Source organism: Salmo trutta, unplaced genomic scaffold (genome assembly GCF_901001165.1).
Source record: "Salmo trutta unplaced genomic scaffold, fSalTru1.1, whole genome shotgun sequence".
Taxonomy (NCBI): Eukaryota; Metazoa; Chordata; class Actinopteri; order Salmoniformes; family Salmonidae; genus Salmo; species Salmo trutta.
This window is the reverse complement of record NW_021822790.1, coordinates 17,501-25,000: the sequence shown is the minus strand read 5'-3', so window position 1 is coordinate 25,000 and position 7,500 is coordinate 17,501. Positions and strand designations below refer to the sequence as shown.

The following is a 7,500-nucleotide window of genomic DNA, read 5'->3' as shown; positions in this document are numbered from 1 at the left end:
CCAGGCCCGACCCTGCTTAGCTTCCGAGATCAGACGAGATCGGGCGTACCCAGGCTGGTATGGCCGTAAACGATAAACAACCTCTTGGTACAACATATATAGTCAAAGTGAGTCTGATAAACAGACTGCATTTTTCAGCAGGAAGCTGCATTTAGTCAATTCATCATTAAATGCTTACTACAAGGCAGTGTTGCTGATGAAATAGTGTAAGAGCACACCCTCGTGGACAAAAAGCTTACAGCACCTGGTATTACCAGGCGGTCTCCCATCCAAGTACTAACCAGGGCCCGACCCTGCTTAGCTTCCGAGATCAGACGAGATCGGGCGTACCCAGGCTGGTATGGCCGTAAACGATAAACAACCTCTTGGTACCACATATATAGTCAAAGTGAGTCTGATAAACAGACTGCATTTTGCAGCAGGAAGCTGCATTTAGTCAATTCATCATTAAATGCTTACTACAAGGCAGTGTTGCTGATGAAATAGTGTAAGAGCACACCCTCGTGGACAAAAAGCTTACAGCACCTGGTATTCCCAGGCTGTCTCCCATCCAAGTACTAACCAGGACCGACCCTGCTTAGCTTCCGAGATCAGACGAGATCGGGCGTACCCAGGCTGGTATGGCCGTAAACGATAAACAATCTCTTGGTAAAACATATATAGTCAAAGTGAGTCTGATAAACAGACATTGCATTTTCACCAATTAGATAAGCAGCTTGAACTTTGTGTCACTGAAAAAGTAGAAGAAATTACAAACACTGTAGCCATCACTTTATAGCACAGGTAGTTGGATAAAATACAAACTTTATTTCTTTTCATCATTTGAACAGGGTAAGGGAGCACAAAGCACACACAAGCTGCATTCAGCAACAATGTTATTATTTGTCTTATAAATACAAGGCAGATGCTAACTGACAACACACGGAACTTTGATCCTATTAAAAGGCAGGAAGCTGCATTTAGTCAATTCATCATTAATGCTTACTACAAGGCAGTGTTGCTGATGAAATGTGTAAGAGCACACCCTCGTGGACAAAAAGCTTACAGCACCTGGTATTCCCAGGCGGTCTCCCATCCAAGTACTAACCAGGACCGACCCTGCTTAGCTTCCGAGATCAGACGAGATCGGGCGTACCAGGCTGGTATGGCCGTAAACGATAAACAATCTCTTGGTAAACATATATAGTCAAAGTGAGTCTGATAAACAGACATTGCATTTTCACCATTAGCTAAGCAGCGCTTGAACTTTGTGTCACTGAAAAAGTAGAAGAAATACAAACACTGTAGCCATCACTTTATAGCACAGGTAGTTGGATAAAATACAAACTTTATTTCTTTTCATCATTTGAACAGGGTAAGGGAGCACAAAGCACACACAAGCTGCATTCAGCAACAATGTTATTATTTGTCTTATAAATACAAGGCAGATGCTAACTGACAACACACGGAACTTTGATCCTATTAAAAAGGCAGGAAGCTGCATTTAGTCAATTCATCATTAAATGCTTACTACAATGCAGTGTTGCTGATGAAATAGTGTAAGAGCACACCCTCGTGGACAAAAAGCTTACAGCACCTGGTATTCCCAGGCGGTCTCCCATCCAAGTACTAACCAGGCCCGACACTGCTTAGCTTCCGAGATCAGACGAGATCAGGCGTACCCAGGCTGGTATGGCCGTAAACGATAAACAATCTCTTGGTACAACATATATAGTCAAAGTGAGTCTGATAAACAGACTGCATTTTGCAGCAGGAAGCTGCATTTAGTCAATTCATCATTAAATGCTTACTACAAGGCAGTGTTGCTGATGAAATAGTGTAAGAGCACACCCTCGTGGACAAAAAGCTTACAGCACCTGGTATTCCCAGGCGGTCTCCCATCCAAGTACTAACCAGGCCCGACCCTGCTTAGCTTCCGAGATCAGACGAGATCGGGCGTACCCAGGCTGGTATGGCCGTAAACGATAAACAATCTCTTGGTACAACATATATAGTCAAAGTGAGTCTGATAAACAGACTGCATTTTGCAGCAGGAAGCTGCATTTAGTCAATTCATCATTAAATGCTTACTACAAGGCAGTGTTGCTGATGAAATAGTGTAAGAGCACACCCTCGTGGACAAAAAGCTTACAGCACATGGTATTCCCAGGCGGTCTCCCATCCAAGTACTAAACAGGCCCGACCCTGCTTAGCTTCCGAGATCAGACGAGATCGGGCGTACCTTTTTTTTTTTTTTTATATTTTATTATGAGAAACAGACAATTTTACATCGTTTCAATCATAATTAAAGGGTGAACAATTCACCCTTTACAAAATCAGAAAGAAAATACAATCAATTAACAATTAAATCCAATTAATAATTGAACACAAGTTTTCCATTTGATGAAAGTCGAATAAATGTACTCCCCCACACAAATTGTTTTTCAAAGTTGCATCCACCATATCTATGTATTATCTCTATATTTTTCTCCAACATACTCTTAAAAAGTACCTCCACACTCACACATTTTCCTTCATAATGACCCAAGTTCCTTCTTAATCTTACAGCATATCGAGCATGACTTAAAACATAATTAACCAAATTAAAGTTCAAAACTTTACTTTATTTATACCAAAAAGAAAAAATCTCCTCCATTCCACCTCATTAAAAATCTCCTCCCCCCAATGTTTTACTAAAAGCTCCTTTAAAAATTCATGAAACCCTCTTAATCTACTACATTCAATGAAAAAGTGCATAAAGTTTTCCACCCCTATATGACAAATGTCACATTCTCTCTTAATATTTCTGTTGATTTGATGTAGAACCACATTAGTAAAAATCCTATTATGTTTTATTTTAAAATCATTATCTTCACATTCTATGGAATTCCATTTTACATTAACATTCTTCCATATTGATTTCACATCCAAATCTACAAAAACCTCCGACCACACTTTCTCTGAAGCAGGAACTTTTATCTCTTTTAAAATACATTTACTATAGACTGTTTTAACTTTCAAGCCTGACAATTCATGTTTCACTCCATTATTTTCATAAAATATATCCGGTAAACCCCTGGCTCTCTTAACCACCTCTGTATTTATTAAAACCACCCACTCCTCCGGAATACACCCCAAAATTCTCTTATACATATTTTCTACTGTAGTTTTGCTTATTTCATCATCTACCTCAATAACATTGTCATAAATAGCGTGTACCGGTAGAAACCCCGGAATGACCTCATATAGAATATCACCAATCTGTCTCATCCCAGCTCTCATAAAATATTTACAATACAACATTGCATTATTATACTTGATCTTTGGATTCAAAAAGATTGGCTGGTTTAAAATATTTTCCAAAATGTTACATTCATAGGAAATGTGTGGTAAAAACTGTCCCCAAGCCTCAAAAACTTCCTTATAAAACAAAGGTATTTTTCCCAACATTTCTTGTTTTACACACATTAATAAACCATTATCCCCGATCCTCCCAACCTCCTGCAAATACTCTGTAAAAAACTTTTTCCACCCGTAATCTAATTCTCCATATAAATACTTCCGAACCATTTTCACTCTTATCGCTATTTTCCTCACCTTTAGATCCACTAACTTCAAACCCCCCTCCTCATAACCTGCAATCAATGTTTTAAAAGCGATTTTCACCCCCTTCCCATCCCATAAAAATTCTACTAAAATCTTATTCATTTCAGTTAAAACCCATTCTGGCACATCTAAGACATTCATGACGTGTACAAAAATTGACATCAGTAAAGAATTTATAACAATAACCTTCCCCTTTAATTTTAAAAACCTCCCCTTCCACATATTTACAACCTTCCTGACTTTATTTATCACCCCACTCCATGTCAAATCCCTAGCTTCCTTTCCTTTTAAGCCTATAAAAACTCCTAACACCTTAAAATAATCTTTGACCTCTTTAAAAGGAAAATTCCCTTCATTTACTTTCCCAATATACATTACAACAGACTTTTCCATATTAACTTTTGCTCCTGATGCTCTTCCATATACTTTAAAACCTTCTATTACCCTTTTTACACTATCCTCATCTCTAACTGTTATAGTTGTGTCATCTGCATATTGGTGAATCAAACTTGAACCCTTCTGTGGAGTCTGTACACAATTGATAAAATTATCCTTCTTAAGAAAAGCCGCTAAAGGTTCAGCTGATAAAACATAAAGTAAAGCAGATAAAGGACATCCCTGTCTCACAGATCTCTCCAGGGTAAAAGAATCAGTTAAAACCCCATTACATTTCACCCTACTTTTTGCATTTCTATATAATAATTTAATCCACCTTATTATTTTATTACCAAAACCAAATCTTTCCAAGGCCCTAAACATAAAATCATGTTCTACCCTATCAAAAGCCTTATTTAAATCTATGCTTAAAACAATACCCCCTATCTTATCCCCATTCATTTTGTGTATCACGTCTCTAATTGTATTAATTGTGTCAGCTATATCTCTCCCAGGAACACTATAATTCTGTGTTGGTGCAATAATATCATGTAAAACTCTCTTCATCCTATTCGCTAAGATTTTGGCTAAAATCTTGTAATCCACATTTAATAAACTAATAGGCCTATAATTCTCCAATTTCACCTTACTCCCTTTGTTTTTATATAAAATAGTTATCATTCCTGTCACCATTGATTCTGATACACAATCCTTCTCCTCCATATAGTGATAAACCTCCAATAAAATAGGTGCTAAAAGACTTTCATAAATTTTATAAAACTCTGCAATGATACCATCTACTCCAGGGCTCTTATTCACCTGTAAACCCTTTATCGCATCCGTAACTTCATTTACTGTAATCTTCCCATCACACATCAACTTATCCTCTATATTAATTTTCACCTCTACACTACCTAAAATCTCCTGTACACACCCCTCATCCACCTCCCCTTTCTTAAATAAGTCCTTATAAAAATTCTGCACTGTCTCTAAAATCTCTACATAATCATCTACTACTTCACCCTTTACATTTTCAATCTGTCTAAGATATGTTCTTCTTTGAAAACTCTTCTCTAATCCAAGAAAAAAAGAAGTGCATTTCTCCCCCTCCAGAAAATACTTTGCTCTGCTTCTTATAATAGCCCCCTTACACTTATCCATGTCATATTTACTCAATTTTGCTTTCAACTCTAAAAACTTTTCTATATTATAATTAGGTTCACTGTCACACTTGCCCATTTCTTCATCCAATTTAGCTCTCAACTCATTTTCTTTTCTTTTCATCCTGCCTCTCTTTTTCCTTGCATATCTTATACTAAACACTTTTATTTTTTCCTTAACCTTGTCCCACCATAAACACTTATCCTTTCCTTTTTGCTTATCCTCCATTTCACATGTTATTAACGATTTAAGTTGTTTACAATAATCCTCATCCCCCAAATAACTCGCATTCATACACCACGTACCACCTCCTATTCTTTCCTTGTCTAAACCCACCGAGAAACTTAAACATGCATGGTCACTAAAAGTTGTAAAAACATACTTAACATCTTTCATAAAATCCCTACAACTTTCTTTAACTAAAATCAAATCTATTCTAGTTTGTTTTAATTCCCCTAATACCACCTGCCTTCTCGAAAATTCTCGTTTATCGGGATTGTCATCTCTCCATATGTCAATAAGTTTTTTCTCAAACATCATTTTCTTTAAAACCCCTCTAGATACATCATTTCTAAAAGCTGCTCCCCTTGTCATATCCAATCTGTCCAATTTCACATTAAAATCCCCCACCACAATACAATTTCCCACACTCCATCGTCCCACTTCAATAAATAAAACCTTGCGCTCTATTTCGTTATTTGGCGCATAAACATTTATAATTCTAAACTTCATATCCATATACTCAAAATCTAAAACTAAAATCCTCCCATTATTATCATCATGTACATGTACCACTTTGTCCACCACATCCTTTCTCACTAAAATAGCAACCCCACTAGAATTCCCTCTACCATTATTAACAAAAATAAAATCCCTCCATATTTGTTTTACTTTCAATACACAATCATTGTCCCAATGCGTCTCTTGTAGACATAAGATATCCACATTTTCCATTTGCACTATATTTTGAAATTTATCCATTGTCCTTAACCCATTTACATTCAAGGACACAAAATTTACCATTTCAAAAAATAATAAAATGAAAAAGTATACCTTCATTGTCCTCTACCTTTTGTCCTGTTTCTTTCCTCCTCCATCCTTCTTCTCTCCCCCCGTCGCTTTCCTCTTCCTGTATATTTCCCTTAGTCTTTCTACCTTTTCCCCATCGTCCGTATCAGATATCTCCTCCAAGTCCATATCGTCCAACCAACTCAACTTATTTCCTCCCACATCCGTTGTGCTCCCCGTATCTCTCTCCGTCTCTGGTACTGTCGTCAAAATCAAACTTCCCTCCATATCTTCACCCCCCGAGGTACTCGCAAGGGCTGAGCTTTCCCCCAAAATCTGTGCGTCCCCAGTGCCTCCACCCAGCTCGATCTCTCCCTCCTCCTGGAAACTCCCTCTTCTCATCTCTGAACCCATGCTGCTCCCTGTTTCGTCCGTCTTCTGCTCCATCTTCTCCATCTCTCCACCTTCCTCCACATTCTCTTTCCCATCCTCTTCTTCTCCTCGCGGTGTTTCATCAGCTTCCATAAAGAGGTCCTGGCTCTCCTCCTCATTTGCAACCTCTCCACAGTTGCACTCGTCAGTTCTCTTCCGACATCCTGCGCAAACTGCCCTATCTCTCGCTCCAGCACATTCCCTCGCATAGTGTCCCTGGTTTCCGCACTTAAAACATCTAAAGTCAGGGCAGTCCTTTAAAATATGTCCAGGTTGAATACACAAGCGGCACACCCTAACCTGCTTGTCATGTATCACCCTGAAATATTCACCACCCTCCAGTGTCTCAAACTTAGTGGAATACGGCAAAGACTGCACGGTGTCGGTGAACTTTACCTTACAGTATCTCGTCCCATCTACGATTTCCGTCCCCGGCCAAACTCTCCTTCTGATTTCAGACACGGCCGCTACACCCCAGCTCCGCAATTTGTCTAGTATAGCGCCGTCCTCGATATAGACTGGCAAATTCATGAACGAGACTATGAGTTCGTTTGCCATCACGTCTCTTGCCATTACCTTCGTATTCTTGATCTTGAACCCATCCATTAAACGCTCTTTTCCTTTTGCATCCCGCATCGTGACTTCATATTTCCTTTCTCCTTTAATTCTGCACCCCACCAACTCTCCGCACACATCTTTAATTGATCTTAGTAATTCCATCGTCGTTATCTTGTCTTCTCCCATCAATTCCACCGCCACCGTTCGTTCCTTGCCGTATTTTAAGCCACCTTCAGGTCCAAATTTTGTCCTTTGCGCATTACCTTTGTCTTTATCCGTTCCATTATTCGTTGCCATGTTGTCCGTCATTAAGAAATCAGAAAAGTCTCAAAAACTCACCCCCAAGCAGCAGAACTGCAAGGGGGGGAAAAAACTCACTAA

General features: G+C 38.8%; 6 non-coding genes across 6 annotated transcripts in view; all 6 read right to left on the bottom strand.

Annotated features, from left to right (window-relative positions):
* The window catches only part of LOC115184755 (5S ribosomal RNA), a 119-nt gene extending 48 nt beyond the window's left edge, over nucleotides 1-71 (bottom strand). The window contains exon 1 of the ribosomal RNA XR_003874582.1: nucleotides 1-71. This exon is cut by the window's left edge and continues 48 nt beyond it. This is a non-coding gene — a ribosomal RNA (5S ribosomal RNA).
* Nucleotides 72-232: 161 nt separating this feature from the next.
* On the bottom strand, nucleotides 233-352 carry LOC115184835 (5S ribosomal RNA). Its single transcript, XR_003874660.1, has one exon. It is a non-coding gene; the product is annotated as a 5S ribosomal RNA (ribosomal RNA).
* Nucleotides 353-513: 161 nt separating this feature from the next.
* LOC115184813 (5S ribosomal RNA) lies at nucleotides 514-632 on the bottom strand. The gene has a single exon (XR_003874639.1). It is a non-coding gene; the product is annotated as a 5S ribosomal RNA (ribosomal RNA).
* Nucleotides 633-1,038: 406 nt separating this feature from the next.
* On the bottom strand, nucleotides 1,039-1,156 carry LOC115184801 (5S ribosomal RNA). The gene has a single exon (XR_003874626.1). It is a non-coding gene; the product is annotated as a 5S ribosomal RNA (ribosomal RNA).
* Nucleotides 1,157-1,564: 408 nt separating this feature from the next.
* On the bottom strand, nucleotides 1,565-1,683 carry LOC115184780 (5S ribosomal RNA). The gene has a single exon (XR_003874606.1). It is a non-coding gene; the product is annotated as a 5S ribosomal RNA (ribosomal RNA).
* Nucleotides 1,684-1,844: 161 nt separating this feature from the next.
* On the bottom strand, nucleotides 1,845-1,963 carry LOC115184890 (5S ribosomal RNA). The gene has a single exon (XR_003874672.1). It is a non-coding gene; the product is annotated as a 5S ribosomal RNA (ribosomal RNA).
* Between the last annotated feature and the right edge of the window lie 5,537 nt (nucleotides 1,964-7,500).